Raw genomic sequence first — 25,986 nt, 5'->3', positions numbered from 1 at the left:
GTCCATAAACGAGCTCTTGGATCGCATCGCCGCCCTGGGAGTCGCTACAGACTATAATCAGATTGGGATTAAAACCGATCTGAGAGAGATTAACTCTTCCCAGGTTACCCACCACGTTGCGGTGGTAGAGGAACAACGCGGCGACTCTTCTTCTGTATTGAAAACTAGTTATGTACGGACTCCCGAACCCTCCATACCGGATTCCCGCGGAGGGACGGACGTCGATCAAGCACTGAACCTAAAGTCAGGCATCAGACCCGACTCGTTGGACAAAGTCCAACAATCCAAGCTTCCAAATTCAGAAACTTTTCGGCCCTTGAGCCTCGAGATGGGCAGGGTTCCAGACTCAGTTCTGCCCACCCTCCCAAACATATGCGATCTATCTCAAATCCGTCAAGAGCCCACTGAAACAGTACATCATTATTGGGCCAGATTCCTCCTGGTTATGGACAGGATAAAAGACTGCCGTGAGGAAAACGCAATTTCAATTTTCTGCAATAATTGCACGGACAAGGGAATCTTGAACGCCGTAAGTCATCGTGAAATTACACGCTTCGCCGACCTGGCGTCCATAGTACGAAAGTACTGTGCGATGGAGAGTTTCCAGAAAACCGAAACTAAGTTTTGGGACAATCCGGCTTCGAATACAACCCCAGTCCGAAACAAAAGGGTGCATCATGCTCAGGCACCAGGTACAAAAACCAAAAAGCAAAAACCCCATAAAGGGCACGGAACCGTACTGGAGGGATGGCTCAGCGAACCCTGTAAAATTCACAGTACAGAAGGCGCCACCCCAACACATAGCCTTCGAGCATGTTGGATACTGCAGCAGGTGGCCAAAAGTGGCAAAGAGCTTCTAGCCCCGGAGAACCACTCCAACAGTACCAGTACGGTATCGACAGTCTTCGAGACTTTCGCATCAAATAATATGCAGAAACGAACAATCCGCAGCCTCGCCGAAGTCTACCAAGTAGCAACAACAAATCCATGGAGCGACACGGCCATCACCTTGAACGCCAGCAACGAACCTAAATTCCGAACAGCCCGAGCACCAGCCGCATTGGTCCTTAGTCCAATAGTGGACGGCTTTCGTCTTACCAAGGTACTCACGGATGGCGGCAGCGGATTAAACCTCATCTACGAGGAAACCCTTCAAAAAATGGAAATAGACTTGAGCCGCATTGAGCGAAGCAGCACAACCTTTAGAGGAATAATCCCTAGCCGGGAAGCACGCTGCACAGGAAAAATCACACTTGATGTGGTGTTCGGCTCGCTGGACAATTACAGGTCCAAAGAGGTCACGTTCCAAGTGGCCCCGTTCAGCAGCGGATATCACGCTATATTAGGACGAGAGGCATTCACAATTTTTCAAGCCATACCTCATTACGGGTACATGAAGCTTCAGATGACCGGGCCCAGTGGAATAATCACTCTTGTCAGTGATCCGGACACAGCACTCCACGCCGAAAACAAGACAGTCGCACTAGCCCTAGAGGCACTATCCGAAGCCTTAGCGGCAGAAGAGCTCACGGCGTTGCACTCCACGGTGAACAGGGATGATGTGATACTCGACAAGAGATCCAAGTCCACCTCTTTTAAACCAGCGGACGAAATAGTCAAATTCCAGGTCCATCCAATGGACCCAACAAAGACGGCCTCCATTGGGGCACAGTTAAACCCCGATGTAGATGCCGCACTACGGGAATTCCTTCGGAAGAATTGGGACATATTTGCCTGGCATCCTTCAGATATGCCAGGAATCCCACGCAAATTGGCAGAACACAACCTAAACATCCTAAAATGATTCAAGCCAGTCAAACAGGCTCTTCGGCGATTTTCCGAACCCAAAAGACAGACAATGGGAGAGGAGCTAGCCAAATTATTGGAAGCCGGATTCATCAGAGACATCAAACATCCGGACTGGCTAGCAAACCTGGTGATGGTACCAAAGAAGGACAAATCCTGGTGCCTATGTGTCGATTTTAAAGACATCAACAAGGCTTGCCCAAAGGATCCTTTCCCCCTTCCCCGCATCGATCAGATAATCGATTCTACTGCAGGGCACGATTCATTGTGCTTCCTCGACGCATACTCCGGCTACCATCAAATCAAGATGGCGGAGGTGGACCAAGCCGCAACGGCATTCATTACTCCATACGGACCATTCTGCTTCAACACGATGCCCTTTGGACTCAAAAACGCCGGTGCAACATATCAGCGCATGATTCAGACACGTCTGGCTACCTAGATCAGCAAAACAGTAGAGGCATACGTAGACGACGTGCTCGTCATAACCAAACACGTCGAAACTCTAGTAGACGATTTGAGGCTCACATTCGACAACCTCCAAGCATATTATATTAAGCTGAACCCAGAAAAATGCGTTTTCGGCGTACCAGCCGGAAAGCTCATTGGCTTCATTGTATCTGGTAGAGGAATTGAAGCAAACCCAGCCAAGATCCGAGCTCTGTCACAGCTGGATATTCCAAAAGACCTCAAACAAATACAAAATTTGACTGGATGCGTGGCGGCTCTAAGCCGCTTCATCTCCCGTTTGGGAGAAAAGGCATTACCCCTCTATCGCCTCCTCAGGCGCACCGAACACTTTGAATGGACGGATGCAGCCACTGCCGGACTCGAAGAAATAAAAGCCATATTGGCAACAAATCCGGTCCTGGCCGCGCCTATCCTGGGTGAACCAATGTTGTTATATATCGCGGCAACACATCAAGTAGTAAGCGCGGTGCTCGTCGTCGAACGAGAAACAGAAGGGCATAAATTCCCTCTTCAAAAACCAGTGTACTACGTATCCACTGTCTTAACTCCCTGCAAGTCCCGGTACCCGCATTATCAAAAGATAGCATACGCGGTGTTCATGGCATCCCGGAAGCTGCGACACTACTTTCAAGAGTGTTCGATAACAGTGGCCTCCGAAGTACCCCTCAACGACATTATAAACAACCGCGACGCGACGGGCAGGATTGCGAAATGGGCCATCAAGCTCTTACCATTCGACATAACCTATAAACCACAGCGAGCTATAAAGTCGCAAGTTTTAGCGGACTTCATCCTTGAATGGACCGAAGCCGAACTCCCTAAAGAGTACGGCGCATACTCCAATTGGATTATGCATTTCGACGGCTCCAAAATGTTGGCCGGCTTGGGAGCTGGCGTCGTATTGACATCCCCAACCGGAGACACAATCCAATACGTACTTTAGATAATGTACACGGACTCCAACAACGCAGCCGAATACGAGGCCCTCCTACATGGTCTCCGGATGGCAATCTCCATGGGTATTCAATGCCTAGAGGTGCACGGGGATTCAAACCTTGCAATATCCCAAGTAAATGGAGACTTTGACGCCAAGGATCCGAAAATGGCAGCCTATCGTAACGCTGTCCTAAAAATGTCAGCTCGGTTCGAAGGACTCGAATTCCACCATGTAGCCCGGGATAATAACCAAGCAGCCGACGTGTTGGCACGCATAGGCGCAAAACGCGACGCTGTCCCTCCAAACATCTTCCTGGAGCGGCTCTTTAAGCCATCCGTACTATGGGAAGAGGAGTCCGGAAATAACAACCTGGAAGCAACCGCACCACCCAACACAGAACAATCTGACATAATCAGCGGCTCAGCTGATGAAATAACACCTTCAGCCCACGAAGTAATGGCGGTAATTGCCCCGTGGACAGAACCATTCCTAGTCTACTTAATTAGGCAGGAACTTCCCGAAGACCAAAATGAGGCCCGCTGCATAGTTCGGCGATCTAAAGCCTACAAGGTCCATGAGGGAGAACTTTATAAGAAAAGCACAACCAGAGTCCTTCAAAGGTGCATCTCCGAAGAGGAAGGGCGAAACCTTCTGGCTGAAATTCACGCCGGACTAGGCGGACACCACGCTGCAGCCCGGGCCCTTGTAGGCAAGGCCTTCCGTATAGGATTTTATTGGCCGACGGCCCGGGCAGATGCTCAGGACTTAGTCCAACGATGCGTCGGTTGTCAGCTCTTTGCTAATCAGAGACACATGCCACCCACCGCCCTCAAAACTATACCCATCACCTGGCCGTTCGCGGTCTGGGGGCTTGATATGGTTGGACCCCTTAAAGGGGGAACCCACAAGCAAAAGTACCTATTGGTCATGGTGGACAAATTCACCAAATGGATAGAGGCCAAGCCAGTTAAACGGCCGAATCCAGACTAGTGATAGACTTCATATCCGGGGTAGTACACCGTTATAGCATCCCCCACAGCATCATCACCGATAACGGCACGAACTTCACGGCCGACGAGGTTAAACTCTGGTGTAAAAATATGGGCATTAAGCTCGACTACGCTTCAGTCTATCATCCTCAAACCAACGGTCAAGTTGAATGAGCAAATTGTCTAATAATGAGCGGCATCAAACCCAGACTAGTGCGGTCCCTTACGGAATCTAACACGCACTAGGTAGAGGAGCTCGACTTCGTACTCTGGGGGCTACGGACCACGCCAAACCGTACTACCGGATTCACACCATTCTTTATGGTATACGGCGCAGAGGCAGTTTTGCCCTGCGACATAATTCATGACTCACCTCGAGTGCGCATGTACGAAGAAAGAGAAGCCGAGTTGGATCGGCAGGATAGCTTGGACGCATTAGAGGAGGAGCACGACGTGGCAAAGGCTTGTTCCGCATTCTATCAGCAGCATGCTCGAAGATATCAAAGCAGAGAAGTACGGGCTAAAACTTACAATGTTGGCGAACTAGTTCTACGCCTACCGGACAAGAAAAAGGACAAACTAAAGCCCAAATGGGAAGGTCCCTTCATCATCGACCAAGTCCTGACTGGCGGAGCATACCGTCTGCGAAACACATCGGACAACCAACTCGAGCCAAACCCATGGAACGCAGCCCGCCTCCGAAGATTCTACGCCTAGCGCCAGACTCAGAGTTCGTCTCCTTCCCCCGTCCACATTTTATACTTCAGTTGCCTTTTGTTTCTCTCTTTTATCCCACTTTTTTCATAAAGCCCTTGAGGGCCGATTTGCGCATTGTTCGCACACACTTGATGTACTACCCGCACTCATTATACCTAGGGGCTTCTTTAACAGAAGCTTACTTATACGGGCTTCATGCCCAACACATGTGTCAAACTTCCGCATGTAACTTTTACTCACCATTATATGCATCGATATGACTTAAGTTTTGGCCAAGCTGGGTTGCCTGGCTCCTGTGCTTACCCCTACGTTCCCGATTGTTCGGCTAGGAGGTAAAGGGAGCACCTCTGTGATTGTTACTGCCGGATCAGCCGGATGTGTACCTCAGACTGGGTGAAGCCGAAAGCTAGCGTTCTTAAGGGAATATTCGGTCAGTGACTTGAAAGATGATTTTTTACCTATTTATTTATCGGCCCCCAGATGTTTTCCTGCTCTTTTCGCAGTCCGGACATGCACTTTAGGGCATGCCTCCCAGGGAAAGGAACCCTTAACGGAACTATTCTCCCTTGAAGATGTTTCTTACTAACCATGTAATATAACATAACTAGTTGGGCACTTGTCTGATAAAGCACTAATGACCCCTACGCCTGGTCTCCATGCATGCCCCGGTTTTTTCATAACCGAGAAGGTATTAGGACACACTCCGGACTCTAGGGTCCCGAGGTTGAAGCGAAAAGGTCGGCAAAGACAAACGATCTACAATCCGGCTAGAAGGAATTTTACATGTCATTTTAAATACATCGTCAAATTGACTGACTGTACTCCTCCTCAATCCCGTCTAACAGGCTGTGTAATTTACAGTCCCGTTGGGAATACTTAGCGGCCAACTCTACTTGGCCGTACAATAAGCTCACAGGGATCTCCTTCCCATCGGGCCCCACAGGTCCGACCTCGGCCATGTGGTTTGGATCCGCCTTCTTGTGCCACGTCTTTGCCATGGCCCAGGCCTCCCTGGCACCTTGACGGCAGGCCGATATCTTCCATAAATGGAAGCGCTGCCATGCTCCCTGAAGCTTCTCCGCAAGCTCTCCAAGGCCCTCGGGTAGGGAGACGGACGGCCATAAGGCCTGGACGACGCCACTCATCGCCTGCCTAACACGTTCGAGTAGTTGCACCAGCTCGGGAAGTTGGTCACCCATTGAACCGGGCATTTCCTCCGCAGGGCGACCTGTGAGCACACCTACAGACATATTTCTGTCAGTCGACTTCCTCGCTGAACTCTTCTTTTCAAAAGAGTTTGCTCAAGCACTTACTATAGATGCCGCGACGAAGCCGCTGATTCTCCTTCACGGAGCCAGATAGCTCGGCCCGAACACCTTTTAGCTCTTCTCCAAGCTGGGTGTGGGCGTCTTGGAGCTTGTTCCTCTCCCGCTGCACCTTCATAAGCACCCTCTCACCGGCCTTCAGCTGGCACAGTAGCTGTTGCTTGTCCGGATCCAGTCCGGCAACATCTGCAATATCATTGTCAGACTTATACGCACGCCGCACACCGCTTATCCTTTTAAAAATAATGTGTTACCGGAGGGGGTCTCTGTGTCTCCTCCTGCGGTAGCTAGTGCGGCCTCAAGTTGGGCCTTGCACTCTTGTAGCTCCTGGGACAATTGGGTATTCTTCTCCGTAAGATCCTGCACATTAAATGATCCTTAAATCAGTTATTTTAACTACTTTAAGTCTCGGGGGCTACTGGCATATACAACTTTTATAATCCCTTACCCGTATGTCTTTTACATACTGCTCTGTGGCTCTGGTTAAACCATCTTGAGCGGCACGGAGGTGCGCCTCTCCCGCATTAAAGGCATTCAATGCCTCTGGGGAGAAACACGCGTCACGCAGAACTGTCCGGTGACGCCTATGATTCATGGCGCTCTCCACCTCAGACCTGGTGGCGGACAGCCTGTCGGCATCCTTCGTTGGAGGAGTACCAGGCTCGCGCCTTGCGCTCGCCTCCCCCTCCGGACCAGGTGTTGGATCCTGGTTGGCGGAGGCTTGGTTGGCAACCTCTCCGGGCACTGTCCGGCGAGCGCTCTTTCTCCTGGAAAAGTCATGAGCATTAATACACCTCCTAGGAATCTTTTCCCTAAATAACGGTCGCGAGCTATACCATTGCGGTGACGTTTCGGTTCGCACCGCACCCCTCTTCCGCCTGCTGGGCTGGACTGACCCTTGTTGGTCAGCCCCCGCGGGTTCGGCTTCCCACCTTAAAGGCAACTCCTGCGAGACACCATTGTATATGGTGGTCAGAAATACGCAAGGACGAAGTAATGGTGTCAGGACTCCGGTCATAATTACCTGGGAAGCCGGTGATAAGCCGGGGTAGTCAGCCGTAATGGCGACTAGAGCATTGTCCATGCTGAGTTGGTGGAACACCCCGTCTATTAGCTCCACCTTTATGTCCGGATCCTCTTCGAAGGCCGGATCAAGGGATCTTCCCGGATCCTCGGGTTGTGGAGCCAGACTATGAATGCCCTCCACATCCCGACGCAGTTCCTGCGTCGAAATCGTAAAGTAAGGTACTTAACTTTGAAAGCACGGGTCGGATAAATAAAACGTCCGCTTACCCAGCTCCGAGGGTTATTCATGGAGAACCCATTCAATGGGCTCGTCTGGAGGAAGTCCTCCTTCTCCCCCGTGTACAAGCCGGACAGTATCTTCACCAGATCTGCGGTCGATCCCGGCCCCTTGCGGCCATGACGGGTGGTGTCATTTTCCCTGTTGAAATCCCACATGGGGTGGCCCCTTGTCAGGACCCCGACTCAATGCCACATCGATCTAGCATGTAACACCTCATATCACTTTGCGGCCTCACGCACGGTATCCCCACGGGTGTCGCCTTACCTTTGCCCGGGACCGTTTGCGCCTTTTGGCACACGTATATGATAGTGTCGCTAGCATCCATATGATACGGAGCCCGGGCTGACATGGCTAGTCGTAAACCCAAAGTGGCACAAACTTACAGGGACAGGCATCCATGACCCAGCATCGAACGTGTCGGTCATCAGAGAGTGAATCCAGGCTGTAGCATTGGGCTAGAAGGACTCCGGTGAACCGGGCTGTAGCGGGCTAACAGGACTCCGGTATTCATCACGTGACATTTCCCCGAAGGGACAGACATAGGAACGAAGAAGGACACATGCCGGCCAGCCTAAGTGTTCCGGAGCAGTAACAAGCTACCATGGCTCAATGGAAGCACTAGGAGACATTTCCCGGTAAGAGAGGCTACTAAGGATAAACAACTAGATAGTCAGATCCCACACATACCAAGCATTTCAATAACATACACACAATATGCTCGATATGTGCAAATACAACATGGCATCACAACATGACTCTACAACTCAAGTATTTTATTCAACAGGCTCCAAGGAGCGAGATATTACATACATGGGTCTCACGACCCAACATTCAGAGCAAACAAGTCAAGCACAAGCGGAAGCTTAACATGTCTGAGTACAGACAACTATAAATGAAAAAAGGCTGAAAAGCCTGACTATCTACCAGATCCTACTGAGGGCACAAGATCGTAGCTGAGGTAACAAGCTAAACGTCGAAGTCCACGTGAAACTACTAGAGAGACTGAAGTCTCTCTGCAAAAACATAAAATAGGCAAACGTTAGCAAAAATGTACCCAGCAAGACTTACATCAGAACTAACTACATATGCATCATTATCAACAAAGGGGATGGTGGAGTTTAACTGCAGCAAGCCAGCTTTGACTCAGTGGCTAACCTGAACTACGACTTCAAGTAACTCTTTTGAGGTGGCGCACACGAGTCCACATATTCACCTTATCAATACACCACTATGGATCCGCTCCCGTCTCCCTACGAGAACGCCATCCATAGCACTCACGCTTATCTTGCGCATTTTAGAGTATCCACTTTCACTTGTCTATGAACTGTATAGGCAACCCGGAAGTCCTTTTCCGCGGACACGGCTATTCGAATAGATAATGTTAACCCTGCAGGGGTGTACTTCTTCACACACGCTCTCGCCACTTACCGCCATATACACGTCATGTATCTCGGCAACCTTCAAGAGGAAGCCTGGCGAGGGTGTCGGCCACGACCTGACTAACCACACAAGTCTCTAGTCTAGGTTTATCGCCTATTCGGGTTCCATCCGCAAGGAGATCCGGCCGGAGTGTCGCTCACGGCCCCAAACGATGTGTGCAGGGTTCCCAAGCCCACCTCGACAGGTGGATCTACGCTTGGTACACCGTGCCATGGTGCCTAGTCTGTCCCAAGCCCACCTGTACCGGGTGCCACTTGGTAGACTACTAACACTACCTACAAACACCAGAAACTAGTTGCAACTCCTGGACAGAGATCGAGTTGATTAATAAGTCGAGAGAGCTTGGAGCGCCCGGAGCCCAATGTGTGGTAGTAACTGTTCATTGATCACAAACACAGAACTCAGTTCCTGAGGACGGCTGCAATGAGACAACCCACCATGTACTCCTACATGGCCTCTCACCGCTACCTTTACCAAATCGTGTTCACACACTTAGCTCACACACAGTAGGACATGTTTACACACCTCTGATTCATCCCCGATGAGTCAGACCTGACTCAACTCTAAGCAGTAGCAGGCATGACAAACAAACATGAATGAGTAGGCACATCAGGGCTCAAACAACTCCTACTCATGCTAGTGGGTTTCATCTATTTACTGTGGCAATGACAGGTCATGCAGAGGAAAGGGGTTCGGCTACCGCAGCATGTAATAGTTGAATCGTTATTGTCCTAATGCAGTAAAAGAGAGCAGGAGCGAGAGAGTGGGATTGTTTCAGAATGAACAAGGAGGTTTTTCTTGCCTGGCACTTCTGAAGATAGTATAGTTCTTCATTGGTGTCTTGATCACATCGTTGAAACGCGTCTATCGAGAGGGGGCAATTACCGGCAACTGAGAAAGAAACACAATCAATGCAATGCACAATATGATGCATGCTCATGACATGGCAATATGAGTGTGTTGGCCTAGTGCAACTACAATCAGATGGATTTGGGTCATTTTGAACCAAAGGTTCAATCCCAAACTCAAATTATGAATTTAAATAGTGCATTATCATGTTTCGATATAAACAGCAGGTTTAAGTTGCTTTATCATGCATGAAACCAGTGCAGATGGATAGACTGGATTTTTCTAATCATTTTTCATATATAATTTATCTTATTTGGATTTACGGTTGAATTTCTATGATTTTTCAAAGTTTTGGATATTTTCTGAATTAAACAAATCATTTAAGATTTATTTAAATTCCAGAAAAGGATTACTGCGTCAGCCTGACATCACCATGACGTCAGCAGGTCAAGGGGGCACGGTCCAGGTCAAACCTGATGCGTGGGACCCACTGGTCAGTGTCACGGTGCTAGTTAGGGTCGCTGACATGTGGACCTAGTCAACGGCCACGTCAGCTTGGTCAACGCTGACGCGTGGGGCCACTGTGTTTAGATTAAACTTAAACTAATTTCGTTAGCTGGTTAGTTAGGCGGTGGGGCCCCATGTCAGCGAGCCAGGGGGTTAGTTAGTGGGTCAATTAGCCACTAATGACGTGTCCACGTCAGCACTGCCGGCGATTAGTCGCCGGCGACCTCAAGTCGCGGCGGAGTCCGCACGGCAGGCCACGGGGATGGCGGGCGAGGGCACCAGGAGGAAGCCCAGGCCCGTGCGCGTCTAGGAAAGGCCATGGGGCCGTCGGGGATGGCCTGTTGCAACGGTGGCGGCGCGGATAGCGGCGGCCGGAGCTTTGGCGTCCGTGCAACTACGGCCTAGAGGACGCGGAGAGGTCGGTGAGGAGGGGGGTGAGGGAGTCCTGGACTAGGGGGTGTCCGGACAGCCAGACTATCATCGTCTGCCGGACTCCAAGACTACGAAGATACAAGATTGAAGACTCCGTCCCGTGTCCGGATGGGACTTTCCTTGGCGTGGAAGGCAAGCTTGGCAGTACGGATATGTAGATCTCCTACCATTGTAACCGACTCTGTGTAACCCTAGCCCTCTCCGGTGTTTATATAAACCAGAGGGCTTTAGTCCGTAGGACATAACCTCCATTACAACAATCATACCATAGGCTAGCTTCTAGGGTTTAGCCTCCTTGATCTCGTGGTAGATCCACTCTTGTAATACACATCATCAATATTAATCAAGCAGGATGTAGGGTTTTACCTCCATCAAGAGGGCCCGAACCTGGGTAAAACATCGTGTCCCTTGTCTCCTGTTACCATCCGCCTAGACGCACAGTTCGGGACCCCCTACCCAAGATCCGCCGGTTTTGACACCGACATTGGTGCTTTCATTGAGAGTTTCTCTGTGTCATCACCGATAGGCTTGATGGCTCCTTCAATCGACAACAACGCCGTACAGGGTGAGACTTTTCTCCCCGGACAGATCCTCGTATTCGGCGGCTTCGCACTGCGGGCCAATTTGCTTGGCCATCTGGAGCAGATCGAAAGCTATGCCCCTGGCCATCAGGTCAGGTTCGGAAGCCTAAGCTTCACGGCCGACATCCGCGGAGACTCGATCTTCGATGGACTCGAGCCACAGCCGAGCGTGCCGCGCTGTCACGATGGGCATGATTTAGCTCTGCCGCCGGACAGTGCCTTGGTGGCCGCACACGAATCCGCTCCGGCCCTCAGTGCAGAGCCGATCGCCTAGATCAAGGACCGGTGGCTGGACACCGCCTCGGGGGCTGCACCTTCCACGGCGATGGAGCCGAACACTAACCTTGTCCCTTGTAAAGCTCGTGACTCCGAGGTGCCGGACTCCCTGCCAGACTCCGAACCTCCTGCGCCCCTGCCAATCGAATCTGATTGGGCGCCGATCATGGAGTTCACCACCGCGGACATCTTCCAACACTCACCCTTTGGCGACATCCTAAATTCACTAAAACATCTCTCGCTATCCGGTGAACCCCGGCCCGATTATGGCCAGGATGGTTGGGATGCGGACGACGAAGAAATTCGAAGCCCTCCCACCACCCACTTTATAGCCACTGTCGACGATCTAACAGACATGCTAGACTATGACTCCGAATACATCGACGGTATGGACGACGGTGCTGGAGACGATCAAGAACCAGCGCCTGCAGGGCACTGGAAGACCACCCCAACACATGACGTATATATGGTGGATACCCCAAAAGGAAGCGACGACGAGGAACAACGGGGCGCGACAAAGGATAATCCTGCCGATAAACAACCAAAGCGGCGACGCAAGCGCCGCCCTAAGACCCGCCTCGACAAAGACAACATTCCTAATGACCCAGCGTTACAGCAGGGCAAACTAGTGGACGACGAACGTGCAACCAAGCAACCGCCCGAACAGGACGAATCGGATAATCAATCCAATCCCGGCGAAACCAACAGTCCGGACGACCTCACACCGGACATCCTACCGGAACACAAAAACCTTCACGGAAGACTCGTCGCCACCGCAAGAAGCCTGAAGAAGGAAAAACGGAAGCTCAAAACAGCGGAAGACATACTCAGAGCAAGGTGGAGCAAAGTGCTCAAAACCGCAGACAAATACGGCAACGGCCACCAATCAAAGAGCTATCCGAAGCGCAAGCTGCTGCCGGAATTTGACGAGGAAGCCATAGAGCCCCCACAGTCAAAAAACAAAGAGGCCGCCTGGCCGGATAGACGACCAAATGATAGGCCCAAATCTACAAGCGGCGCCACACATAAGCCGACTTATGACCCTGGGAAAACAGATGGCCCAGCCAGGTCCATTTACGGGCCAAAAAAGAGGGCCCCAGGAAGTAACACAACACGCCAAGTGTTCGAAGACAATGGTACACCCAAATACAGGGGCGCCGCACACCCACTATGTTTCACCAATGAGGTGCTGGATCATGAATTCCCAGCAGGGTTTAAACCCATAAACATAGAGGCTTACGACAGAACGACAGACCCTGGAGTCTGGATAGAGGATTATATACCACACATACACATGGCTAGAGGAGATGATCTCCACGCCATAAAATATTTACCCCTCAAGCTCAAAGGGCCAGCCCGTCATTGGCTCAAAAGCCTCCCAGAAAATACTGTTGGAAGTTGGGAAGAGCTTGAGGACGCGTTTAGAGCAAATTTTCAAGGGACTTATGTCCGCCCTCCGGATGCAGATGATCTAAGTCACATAACTCAACAGCCCGGAGACTCAGCGCGCAAATTCTGGAATAGGTTCCTTACCAAAAAGAACCAAATAGTCGACTGTCCGGACGCCGAAGCCTTAGCAGCTTTTAAACACAACGTCCGAGACGAATGGCTTGCCAGACACCTCGGCCAAGAGAAGCCGAGGACAATTTCCGCGCTAACAAGCCTCATGACCCGCTTTTGCGTGGGGGAGGATAGCTGGCTAGCAAGACGCAGCACCAGCGACCCGAGTACATCCGAGAGTAGAGATGGAAACGGAAAATCACGGCGCAGAAAGGATCAGCGCCGGAATAAAGAAAAAAGCCCAATGAATACGACGGTCCACGCCGGATTCAAAAGCTCGTCGCCAAAAAACAAAACACTACCTCTTAAGGATAACAGTGATGAGCTATCCAATTTAAACAAAATTTTGGGTCGGATATGTCAAATCCACAGTACCCCCGGAAGGCCTGCAAACCACACCCACCGAGATTGTTGGGTTTTCAAACAGTCCGGCCGATTAAATGCCGAACACAAGGGGCTCGACGCATCAAGCGAGGATGATGATAAACCCCACGAGCAGAGCACCGGAAAACAAAAGACTTTCCCACAAGAAGTCAAAGCAGTAAATTCACTTCATGTGATAATACGGAAAAACAATGCGGCACCCGCTAAGACGGGTCTCGCACGGTCCACCCCAGCGGAACCTCGAGATTGGATGTCAAAACCAATCACTTTCGACCACCTGGATTACTCCAGAAGTTTTCAGAATGCAGGATGGACTGCTCTGATATTGGATCCTATAATCGATGGACTAAAATTTACACAAGTCCTGATGGACGGAGGCAGCGATTTAAACCTGCTATATCCAAACACAATCCGCAAGTTGGAGATAGACCTTACTAAAATTCGACATAGCCGCACCTCCTTTAAAGGAGTAACGCCAGGCCCTTACGCCAAGTGCACAGGCTCCTTATTACTAGAAGTTGTGTTCGGGTCACCGAACAACTTCCGACATGAAAAACTAATCTTTCATGTCGCCCCGTTCATAAGTAGCTATCAAGCACTATTGGGACGTGAAGCTTTCATCCGCTTCAACACCATACCGCATTACGCGTCTCTTACACTTAAAATGCCCGGTCCACGTGGCACCATTTCATTGCGAGGGTCATTTAACGACCCCGGACACGGCTAGACGAGTCCGGCCTAAACAGGCTAGGGGCTCCCTAGCCGCACACCCCTTCACAAGGGGCTGTGCGTATAAGCAATAACGAGCTAATATAGACTCCGCTTTACTTGTTAATATTTTTCATATACTTTTCTCGCACGATTTCCTTTCAAACTAAGTTCCTCTCTTTTTACAGATGAACAACATGCACACCCGTCCAGGATAACGGCACAACGGAGACACAGGCGCAGACGTGCAGTAGGGACCCGTCGCAAGGATTCTTTTCAGATTAAGACCCTGCGTAAACCTTTTTTACTGTCTCTTGTTGCTATAATCCCCTGGTTTCTCATTATAACCAGAGTGGAGCCTGACGTTTTGGCATCGGCCGCGTCAGAGGACCCTGCCCGTACCTGGACAATAGGGGCTTAGGGCATTGTTCTGCCCATTATTATAAAGACCGAACACCTTAGGGAGTGTTCGGCGTCTCGAGTTAGGCCTTATATGCATCAGCTCCGAATCATGTCTTTGGTCAAATGTTGGGTTTGCCTGGCTCCTGTGTTTTGCTGCCTTACGTTCCGTATCATCGGCTAACGCAGCACCAGGAGAACTATTGCGATTGTGCCCCAGTTCGGCTGGGCGAAGCACCTCAGTAGAGAAAGCCGAAAACTGACTATCATGATACAACGAGAGACTGGTCAACCACTCAATCGACCACCGGAATGTCTAGAATTCCTCCGCTTTGACGAAGAACCGTTTCCCAATCAGGCACACTCGCGCCCCGAATTCGGAGAGCACGGTGCCCCCAGGGGCTATATCGTAGCCCCACCCTCGAACTCCAATGGCCAAGTGAAAGTGTTAAAGCATCATAGTCCAGTTGCCTCGTTTGCTACGCTACCACCTCCTCAACAGGACCGAGACGTCGGATTAAGTGTGACAATGTGCTATTTTTGCGAACACCCCTGGACCTTGTGCGTGGGGACTGAAGCCGAAGACTGCCATCTTTCAGGTTATACATATGTATACATAAACGGCCGCATAGGAGATATTTCAATACTTGGAACGCACAAGTATAAAAAGCGATTACATCATAACCATTGTTTTACAAAATAAAAACGTTCATTTGAACGTTACATTTTTCGAGCACTGCGACTCTATTACACGAGCACCACGCATAACTTCCCCAAAATAGTGCTCGACGGGTAACCGGCTTTCGTCCGAACCCTGGGTTGCTACAGCGGCGGCATCCATCTCTGTCCAATGTGTCTTCACACGGGCAAGGGCCATCCGCGCACCCTCTATGCAGGCCGACCGCTTCATCTCCTTGATATGCGGCACCGCCCCAAGAAATTGCTGCAATAAGCCAAAATAGCTCGTCGCCTTGGGCCTCTCTGGCCAGACATGAGCCACGATATCCGTCATGGCAAGTCCGGACAGCCTGTTCAGCTCAGCCCATTCGGCCAACCGATCGGTCAGCGGAAGTGAACGACCCGGACTATGGAATTGAGACCAAAATAGCTCTTCTGTCTTGTGATCCTTCTGGCTTCGGAAGTGCACAACCGTATCTGCCGCACTCGCCGCTAAGTCCATATATGGATCCTCCGGACCCCACAGCTGGCCAAGCTGGACATACTTTGGATCCGTAAACCTGCGGCGTAGCAGAAAAAGCTTGCCAGCCACAATATCTCCGGCCTAACGCAGCTCCTCCTTCATAGCCCGGATTGCAGAACGGGCATCCTTGGCTTCGGCGGTGGCCTTCACCAGGTCTTCTCGCTCCGATAGGCGCTCCTTTTCAAGAGCCTCATTGCGGTCGGTAGCATCCTTCAATTTATCGGCCAATTCGGCCACCTCTTCCCTGCTTCGGCAGTGTGCAGCCCTTTCGGCTTCTAACTCCTCGGCCGCCCTCGAGGCAGCCGTGTTGCTTCTTCTGGCCTGCTCCTTGGCTTGAGCAAGTTCTGCCCGAAGGCTCTCCACAGCAGCAGCACCATCTGCATCAAGCATAAATATTGTAAGAGGTGAGCTTTAGCTCCCTTTAGGTGACTGCGGAGAATCAATTTACCTTGCGACTCGTCAAGTCGCTTGTTGACTAGCGCGATGTCCGCATCCGCTACATCGAGTTGCCGCATTAATTTGTCGACTCCATCTCTCCGGCTAGCCCCCGGACTATCCGCCACCTGCATAGGAAAGGCGACACTCAATACCTGCGATTTTGATCCTCAGCATGCTGTCGCTTCCGACAACCTACCGAGTCTCAGGGGCTACTATCTACACAGGGCGCACTTTCATGTGCAAAACTATCAAAAAGGCGCGTCGTTTTTACGTACCTCAAACCCCGCCAGCAAACTCCTGACGGCATTGTGCAATCCGCTTTCGGCGGACGAAATCCTTCCGATCACCATGCTCATCAACGCACGGTGATCTTCTGAGACGGACGCCCTCTCAAGCAGATCCTTTAGCTCCCCCGGCCAAACACTAGTTGGTGCCGAACTCTTCGGCTCTGCCGGGCTCGGGGATACCCTCCGCGGCGACACTTCAGGCTCGTCCGCCCTATCCGACGGCGCAGCAGACGGAGGCGTCTCGCTCTCCATCATCTCCGGACGAAGATCCCCCGAAGATGAGCTCATCTGAGAAGGTTGCAGATCCGAACTACAAGGTAAAAAAATTCGGTTATCTTCAGAAGCACAAATAGGGATGTTTTTCATTAATGAATTCCCCTTTTCCTACTCATGGCTCGCTAGAGGGCTGATTCTTTAGAGAAGACTGTGCGGCCGAGGCTTCCCCGGACGTAGGACCCTCTGGTGAAGATTTCTTCCCCCGCTTAGAGGCTTTGGCCTCCGGGTCTTCGGATGCGGTCCTCTTTTCTCCCTGGAGGAAGGGATTCTCGATCCCCCCTTCTTCAAGTGCCCTCTTGGGCAAGGCGGTAGCTCCTTTATTTTCCCCTTCGCCCCCTTCTGAAGGCGCGACCTCCAACATTCTGACCAGCACGGGCTCCGGTGCGGTCTCTGGGAGGGGGGCCGGACACCTTATCAGCTTTGCTTGCACGATCCACTCCTGTTGGAGGATAACTGGTTAAAAAGTGAATCATGAAAAGCAAACAAACAGTGCGTCCAAGCACGGAGCTACTTACTCGAGTATCCGGGCGATTGCAGCTTAGGCCGACATCCTCAGTTAATTCTGGACACACCACCTGTGATCCGAAGAACAACTTATACATCTCCGCGGGTGTCATACCCATGAAGTGTTGGAGAATCCTTGGTCCCTCCGGATTGAACTCCCATAGCCGGAGAGGACGGCGTTTGCAGGGCAGGAGACGCCTAATTAGCATAACCTGCACCACCACGATCAGATCGATCTCCCTCGCCTGGAGGTCTCGAATCCGGCCCTGCAATAAGGGCACGTCTTTTGACGGCCCCCAATTGAGCCCTTGGTTGACACACGACATCAACCGTCGTGGAGGTCCCGAGCGGAACGGAGGCGGCGGCTTCTGCCTGCTGCCCCTCGGAGCGGTGATATAGAACCACTCCTGCTGCCATAAGCCGAGCTCCTCTTGGAAGGAGCCCTCAGGCCACGGGGCATCGGCCCTCCTGCTTACGGCCGCCCCGCCGCATTCAGCTTGACACCCCCCGACCATCTTCGGCTCCACATTGAAGGTCTTCAGCCACAGGCCAAAGTGGGGGGTGACGCGAAGGAAGGCTTCGCAGACAACAATGAATGCGGAGATATGGAGGATGGACTCCGGAGCCAAGTCGTGGAATTCCAACCCATAGTAGAACATGAGCCCTCTCACGAAAGGATCCGTCGGGAAGCCTAAACCCCGACGGAGGTGGGATACAAAGACGACATATTCGCCGGGCTCGGGGGTGGGGATGGCTGCCCTTCGGCGGGCAGCCTGTGCGAAATCTCGTAAGTCAGGTACTTGGCTTCCCGCAGCTTTAGCACGTCCTCCTCTGTAACGGAGGAGGGCATCCACCGGCCCTGAAGGTCGGAGCCGGACATTGTTGAAGGTCCGAAGCGCTCGAATCTGGGGCTCTGGGTGTTGGAACTTGGAGCAAGGAGAAGATTCGGTGGAAGATTGATGAAAAGAACGAGCCTTGGTCCTGTTATAAAGAAGGGGAATACCAAGAGCCGTCTCCGTGACCGTTCGGGGTTCGCCTTCGATAGAGGAGGCGTGGCGACGGGCGCGGTTGGGTTACCCACGCCCGTATTGATGAGAATCCGGGAATAAGGGAACACGATCTCTGCTTCGACAAGACGTGCCAAGGAAACCGCTTCGCCAAACGCGCTGAGGTGGTATAATAAAAAACAATTCAAGTAAAGGCTTGGTAGTGGTGTGACGTCACGCCGCAAAATACGTCAGCAGATTGAACTTGTGTACATTTTATTCTCTCTATGGTGGAATGTGGAATTTATTTTGCAGAGCCGGACACTATCCGGGTGTTCACAATCTTCTCTGGATTATTCAAAGGAGGAACCCGCCTTGCAATGTCGAACATTATGCGCGCCGGACTCATCGTCATTGAAGCCAGGTTCAGGGGCTACTGAGGGAGTCCTGGACTAGGGGGTGTCCGGACAGCCGGACTATCATCGTCCGCCGGACTCCAAGACTATGAAGATACAAGATTGAAGACTCCGTCCCGTGTCCGGATGGGACTTTCCTTGGCGTGGAAGGCAAGCTTGGCAATACGGATATGTAGATCTCCTACCATTGTAACCGACTCTGTGTAACCCTATCCCTCTCCGGTGTCTATATAAACCGGAGGGCTTTAGTCCGTAGGACATAACCTCCATTACAACAATCATACCATAGGCTAGCTTCTAGGGTTTAGCCTCCTTGATCTCGTGGTAGATCCACTCTTGTAATACACATCATCAATATTAATCAAGCAGGACGTAGGGTTTTACCTCCATCAAGAGGGCCCGAACCTGGGTAAAACATCGTGTCCCTTGTCTCCTGTTACCATCCGCCTAGACGCACAGTTCGGGACCCCCTACCCGAGATCCGCCGGTTTTGACACCGACAGGGGGGTCAAAGCGGGCGCTCACAGGGAGGCAATAGGGGAGCTCAGGGGCTCGGGGACGCATGGACGGCGACGCAACGACGATGGCAATCCGGCGGCCGTGCGCGGAGAAGACGGTCGATGGTGTCGCTGCGGTTCGTTTGAGCTCGTGTGCTTCGACTTGGAGGAGAATCGGGTCGTCTCGGAGCTCGTGGGCATGGAGAAGGGGAGACGAAGGGCCGGTGGCCACGGTGAACGACGACGGTGCCGACGGCCGTGTTCGGGTCTGCTTGGGAGAGGGGCTAGAGGGCGTGGGAGAGAGCAGAGAGTGAGGGGAAAGCGAGAAGGGGGGCCTCGGGCGTTTCCAGACGCGGATTAGGACGAAGGAGCGGCCTCCAGCGCGAAGCAGGAGGTGGCCGATGTCAACGCGCGTGCGTCACACACGCAGCTGCTTCGGGGCGAGGGGGAAGGAAGACGACAGAGGAGGCTGGTGGTGGGCTGGGCCGCAGGTGGGCCAGCACAGGAGCTGGGCCAGTTCTCCTGCAGGTAAGCGCCAGGTAACTTCTCTCTCTCTTCTCTTTCTATTTAGTTTTCTGTTTTCTATTTTTTCTGCAACTGTTTTGGCTTTAGTAAAAATACTAAAGCATTTTATAAAATCCTGAAATAATTTGTGGACACTTCGTGGATTAATCCAGTGGCCCACATTTAGTTTCCGAATTATTGGAGCATTTTAAATATTTATAGTAATTAAATGCTCAAATCCAAATACATAATGATATAGATCAAAAATCCAGAGATGACCTAGAAATATATTCATCATTTTTGACAGAGGTTTTAACCTTTATCAGAAGTCATGAACATTTTCAAAGGCACTTTGGGTTCATTGAAAATTATTTCAGGTTGAACCTATTTGAATTTCATTTGGTGCTAGGGCTTGGATCAATCCCCATTTCAAGTTTCATGAAATTAAACACGATGCAAGCATTATGCAGCCCCAGGCAGTACCAGAAGCTAGGGATGTGACAACTCACCCCCACTAAACAAGAATCTCGTCCCGAGATTCAAGCGTAGGGTAAGATGAAAGGGAAGCGCAAACTAACACAATCTTCACGATCCAGGTTGCACTTCAAATGAACGTTGATTCGTTCACCATCATTGTCTCGATATCTTGCTCTGAGAACTTTGACTAACATGACAACGAGAGGAAAAAGAAAGACTTTAGAAGGATCGATCTTATCAAAGGTCGAACAACTCAGGATCAACTCACAGAATGAGACATAGCAACATCTCTCAAGCTGAGACACGAAGCACACATCTAGAGGGATGGAGTGGAACAGATGACGAGGGTTCACTAGGTAGACAACAATTCCACACTTAAAAGGGTGGTGAACGGTTGTCAACGTAGCGAGGATTTGAGTGGCCATGATACCAAAATGAGATAGTTTAGAGAAGGGTGAATCATAGAATTATCCCTTAAGTGGCAAAGAGAATTGCTTTTGATACATGGATCATCATAACTCTCTAAACCAGCCTAAGGCAGTTCACCAACAATCGTTTGGTGGAGTGCGAAGGAATGGCATACTCAGATCGGAAAGGAAACTATGGTTATAGAACAACTAGGCAAACGGGAGGCACATTCCAATTGATACCGAGGATATAACCTAGTGACTGAGTGTGCCCTCAAGAACTTGAGCATTTCCATACCCATCAAGGTTTTACCAACATCCGTGTCAAGGATCCCGGCAACACAACATACTACCATGATGAACGGTGATGGAGGATGCAGATGCAAAGGAGGACATCACTTTCTCAGATTTTACCTTGATGACGCCAAGAAAACAAAATCTGGACGATCGACCGAGAGACATTTAGCACTCCGCTTCTAATGTTCTCCTTGATGTACTAGGTACCACAGTCAATGCTTAAAAGCATCAACATGGCCATCAAGTAAAGGTCGGACTTCGGGAGCACAAGAATCCGTAAGGATTAACTACGGAGGTAAATCCTACGAAATCCTCATGGGGAGGTGGCCAACTTCCTTCAATAAAGATGCTACAATAATAGGTCTTTTGGTTGGGTGTGTTGGCCACGACATCCACTTTACCGGTTATCGAGAGACCAATATTATAGTTTTTGGAAAATGCTCCAACCATCATATCTGCCTGAGATTCAGATCTGGTTGGTGTAAGGATATTCTAGACTCATCAAGTCTAGGAATAAAAATGAAAGTTTGCAACACAAATCGAGGAGGCGACGTTGCGAGATTCTCGGGAAATGGACTACGGTAGTAAGCTCCAAAACACGAGCTGGTTCTTCTACAAACATGTGAACACGTTGTCCCAGACAAGCATGGCCACGTAGTAGTCTTATAATTAAACACTATCGAGTTCAGGTGGGGAACCATCTTCGAGGATATCGAAGTCCTTGATTAAGCCCGGGTTAGCTCTTAAAAAGAACTCCTTCTCCTAGAACAAATTAGTCAGTGGCTTGGTGTGCTACGGAATTCATATGGAACGAAGATGATCATTCTAACAGACCATATAATACTTTGCACGTGCATGGCTGACTTGGGATGATTCCGGAGGAAGCAACATTGACTTTCTCGAATCCACGGCGGCAATTTGCATCAAATGCACATGAACTAGAGGAGGTCACTTCTTTCATCCGGACATATGCTTCATGCACGGGACATGAAGAAATGCTTTCAAAAGTTTCCAACACTAGCTTAATGTTCAATAAAATTATGGAAAAGACAAGGATGTTGTCGATGGGCTCAACAACAATTTATTCAGGTTTCCATCAAAATGGAATTCCACAATTATGTGAACAAGGTGATAGCATTGGTCAGACCCGAAAGATATAATGGCGTATGCTCGAGGAACAACCACGAGTAAGACAACATTACGAATATCGTTGGTTCTGAGTTGATTTGACGATAGCCCATACTCAAATCAAAGGTTTGGATAAGACAATAGATCCAACAATTGACCACGAGGATCAACCAATGAAGATATCATCTTTGTTCAACACACACGCACAAGGATATCCCTTTGGAATGAACTGAGTCGGACAAGCTTTTATCTTCCAACTATCCAAGTTGTTGTTTAGCTTAACCAACTAGCTCAGGGTATCCAACACGGTTTCTTGGAGAAGGGGTGGTTTACAAGAAACCATCTTGATCATGAACTCAACATAGCGGTCAGGTGACAACCTGGTAACACTTCCGAGATGTTTTTCGGAAAATCACAAACCACCGATATGTTAGTAAACTTGAGAACAACCTTTCTTTTCAGGGCAAGACGATATGATCACAAGAGCTAGGGACTCAATCCTAACTCCAAGATTGAAGAGTGCACGAGAAATAAGGACAAGGTAGCACGATCAATCTTAGAATGATGATTCAAGAACCAACATGCTAAGAATGACATTATTGTCCTTTAACTACCAAGCAATAGGGTTGCTAGGAGTACTGATTTCACACATCACGACTCACTTGTCGGTGGTCTGGTTACAACAACACGGGGACCGAGAAATGAATAATGAGTGCGAGAAGTATCACTGTATCAAGAGTTCACAGGATAGTGTGCAATTCCCATGATATTCTTAATATAAAGATGGTAATACTCCAAGGTAGAACAGAAATTGAACTGAGTTGGCATTTTGATCTGCGGAATACAACTGCTTTGACCCAATCCTGGATATGGAAGAGGTACTGGAGTTTCTTTCTCCTAGTCATTCCGAATAGAATGGCTTGACGGACCACAGAAGTAAAAGGCATCGTTGAACACGAATGCACGACTACTCCTCACTATCAATTGATAGACGAGGTCAGAGGACAACTAAAGAGGGACAACTCAAAGGAACATACGATTTTCTGAGTTGTGGATGCATGGATTAGCATGTCGAACGAGTTCAACATATTTCTTTTGGATAACCCATGCAGAAGGTTAGAACTGGCAGAGTCACAATATAGAATGGAGAACTCATCAAGAGCACTCTGGTTGTGATCTTTTGGTTCAAAAGAACTCCTGCCAAGAATGGTTCATGGTATTTGGAAGAACTATATACCGTGGACCTCGAGGACTATCGCAGAGGTTACTAATATCCTAAAGGAACTATCAACTATCAATATGAAGTAAGTAGGGAAATCTTGGGTTCAGAAACCCAGGAGTAGAATACCTACTACTAAGTGGCATCACGGGATGCTCTCGAGGATAAAGGCCAGAATCATCACACTGGAAACACAAAACATGGCTAGATTACTAGGTGATACTCTAGACATCTAGGGTCATAATAATAGCTCCAACATATATGTCGAGGCAACAAAGTACCTCAACTCACCAATTAGTGTGGTTAATCTGGCCAAAAGGACATCGGGAACGGAAAGAAAGGATTTGCAAATGCATCAGACTATTTAGAGACCTGGGATGACTCGGACAGCATAACGGCTGTAAATGCTCAAAAAAAGATTTGAGACATTCACAAGGATTTGCATAGTCACTCAACAACATCATATCAAGGTTCTGGTTCAATTGATAACATTCCAAAGTAGTAGAAACTGAACTAAGGCCTGGAACCAACAATCCTAAGATTCTACGGATTAGTAACACGTGATCCTGATAGAGATAAGAGAAAGCCTAATTCCTTAACCCCGTAGGAAAGATAGGTTCACTCGGATCAGAAGGGCATAAGATATAAGGAGTAAAAAGAGCCTTGCGTTACCAACCACAATCAATTCCCTTACATATAACTAAAGCATTTCTAGACTCAACTTCGACTAGTTTGGCTTGGTAATCCTACAGGCAGTCAAGCTCTGATACCAAAGCTGTCAGGACCCCGACTCAATGCCACGTCGATCTAGCATGTAACACCTCATACCACTTTGTGGCCTCACGCACGATATCCCCACGGGTGTCGCCTTACCTTTGCCCGGGACCGTTTGCGCCTTTTGGCACACGTATATGATAGTGTCGCTAGCATCCATATGATACGGAGCCCGGGCTGACATGGCTAGTCGTAAACCCAAAGTGGCACAAACTTACAGGGACAGGCATCCATGACCCAGCATCGAACGTCTCGGTCATTAGTGAGTGAATCCAGGCTGTAGCACTGAGCGAGCAGGACTCCGGTGAACAGGGCTGTAGCGGGCTAACAGGACTCCGGTATTCATCGCGTGACATTTCCCCGAAGGGACAGACATAGGAACGAAGAAGGACACATGCCGACCAGCCTAAGTGTTCCGGAGCAGTAACAAGCTACCATGGCTCAATGGAAGCACTAGGAGACATTTCCCGGTAAGAGAGGCTACTAAGGATAAACAACTAGATAGTCAGATCCCACACATACCAAGCATTTCAATAACATACACACAATATGCTCGATATGTGCAAATACAACATGGCATCACAACATGACTCTACAACTCAAGTATTTTATTCAACAGGCTCCAAGGAGCGAGATATTACATACATGGGTCTCACGACCCAACATTCAGAGCAAACAAGTCAAGCACAAGCGGAAGCTTAACATGTCTGAGTACAGACAACTATAAATGAAAAAAGGCTGAAAAGCCTGACTATCTACCAGATCCTGCCGAGGGCACAAGATCGTAGCTGAGGTAATAAGCTAAACGTCGAAGTCCACGTGAAACTACTAGTGAGACTGAAGTCTCTCTGCAAAAACATAAAATAGGCAAACATGAGTACAAATGTACCTAGCAAGACTTACATCAGAACTAACTACATATGCATCATTATCAACAAAGGGGATGGTGGAGTTTAAATGCAGCAAGCCAGCTTTGACTCGGTGGCTAACCTGAACTACGACTGCAAGTAACTCTTTTGAGGTGGCGCACACGAGTCCACATATTCACCTTATCAATACACCACTATGGATCCGCTCCCGTCTCCCTACGAGAACACCATCCATAGCACTCACGCTTATCTTGCGCATTTTAGAGTATCCACTTTCACTTGTCTATGAACTGTACAGGCAACCCAGAAGTCCTTTTCCGCCGACACGGCTATTCGAATAGATAATGTTAACCCTGCAGGGGTGTACTTCTTCACACACGCTCTCGCCACTTACCGCCATATACACGTCATGTATCTCAGCAACCTTCAAGCGGAAGCCTGGCGAGGGTGTCGTCCACGACCTGACTAACCACACAAGTCTCTAGTCCAAGTTTATCGCCTATTCGGGTTCCATCCGCAAGGAGATCCGGCCGGAGTGTCGCTCACGGCCCCAAACGATGTGTGCAGGGTTCCCAAGCCCACCTCGACGGGTGGATCTGCGCTTGGTACACCGTGCCACGGTGCCTAGTCTGTCCCAAGCCCACCTGTACCGGGTGCCACTTGGTAGACTACTAACACTACCTACAAACACCAGAAACTAGTTGCAACTGCTGGACAGAGATCGAGTTGATTAATAAGTCGAGAGAGCTTGGAGCACCCGGAGCCCAATGTGTGGTAGTAACTGTTCATGGATCACAAACACAGAACTCAGTTCCTGAGGACGGCTGCAATGAGACAACCCACCATGTACTCCTACATGGCCTCTCACCGCTACCTTTACCAAATCGTGTTCACACACTTAGCTCACACACAGTAGGACATGTTTACACACCTCCAATTCATCCCCGATGAATCAGACCTGACTCAACTCTAAGCAGTAGCAGGCATGACAAACAAACATGAATGAGTAGGCACATCAG

Source organism: Triticum dicoccoides, chromosome 7B (assembly GCF_002162155.2).
Source record: "Triticum dicoccoides isolate Atlit2015 ecotype Zavitan chromosome 7B, WEW_v2.0, whole genome shotgun sequence".
Taxonomy (NCBI): Eukaryota; Viridiplantae; Streptophyta; class Magnoliopsida; order Poales; family Poaceae; genus Triticum; species Triticum dicoccoides.
The sequence above is the reverse complement of the archived record's forward strand: the minus strand, read 5'-3'. Positions refer to the sequence as shown.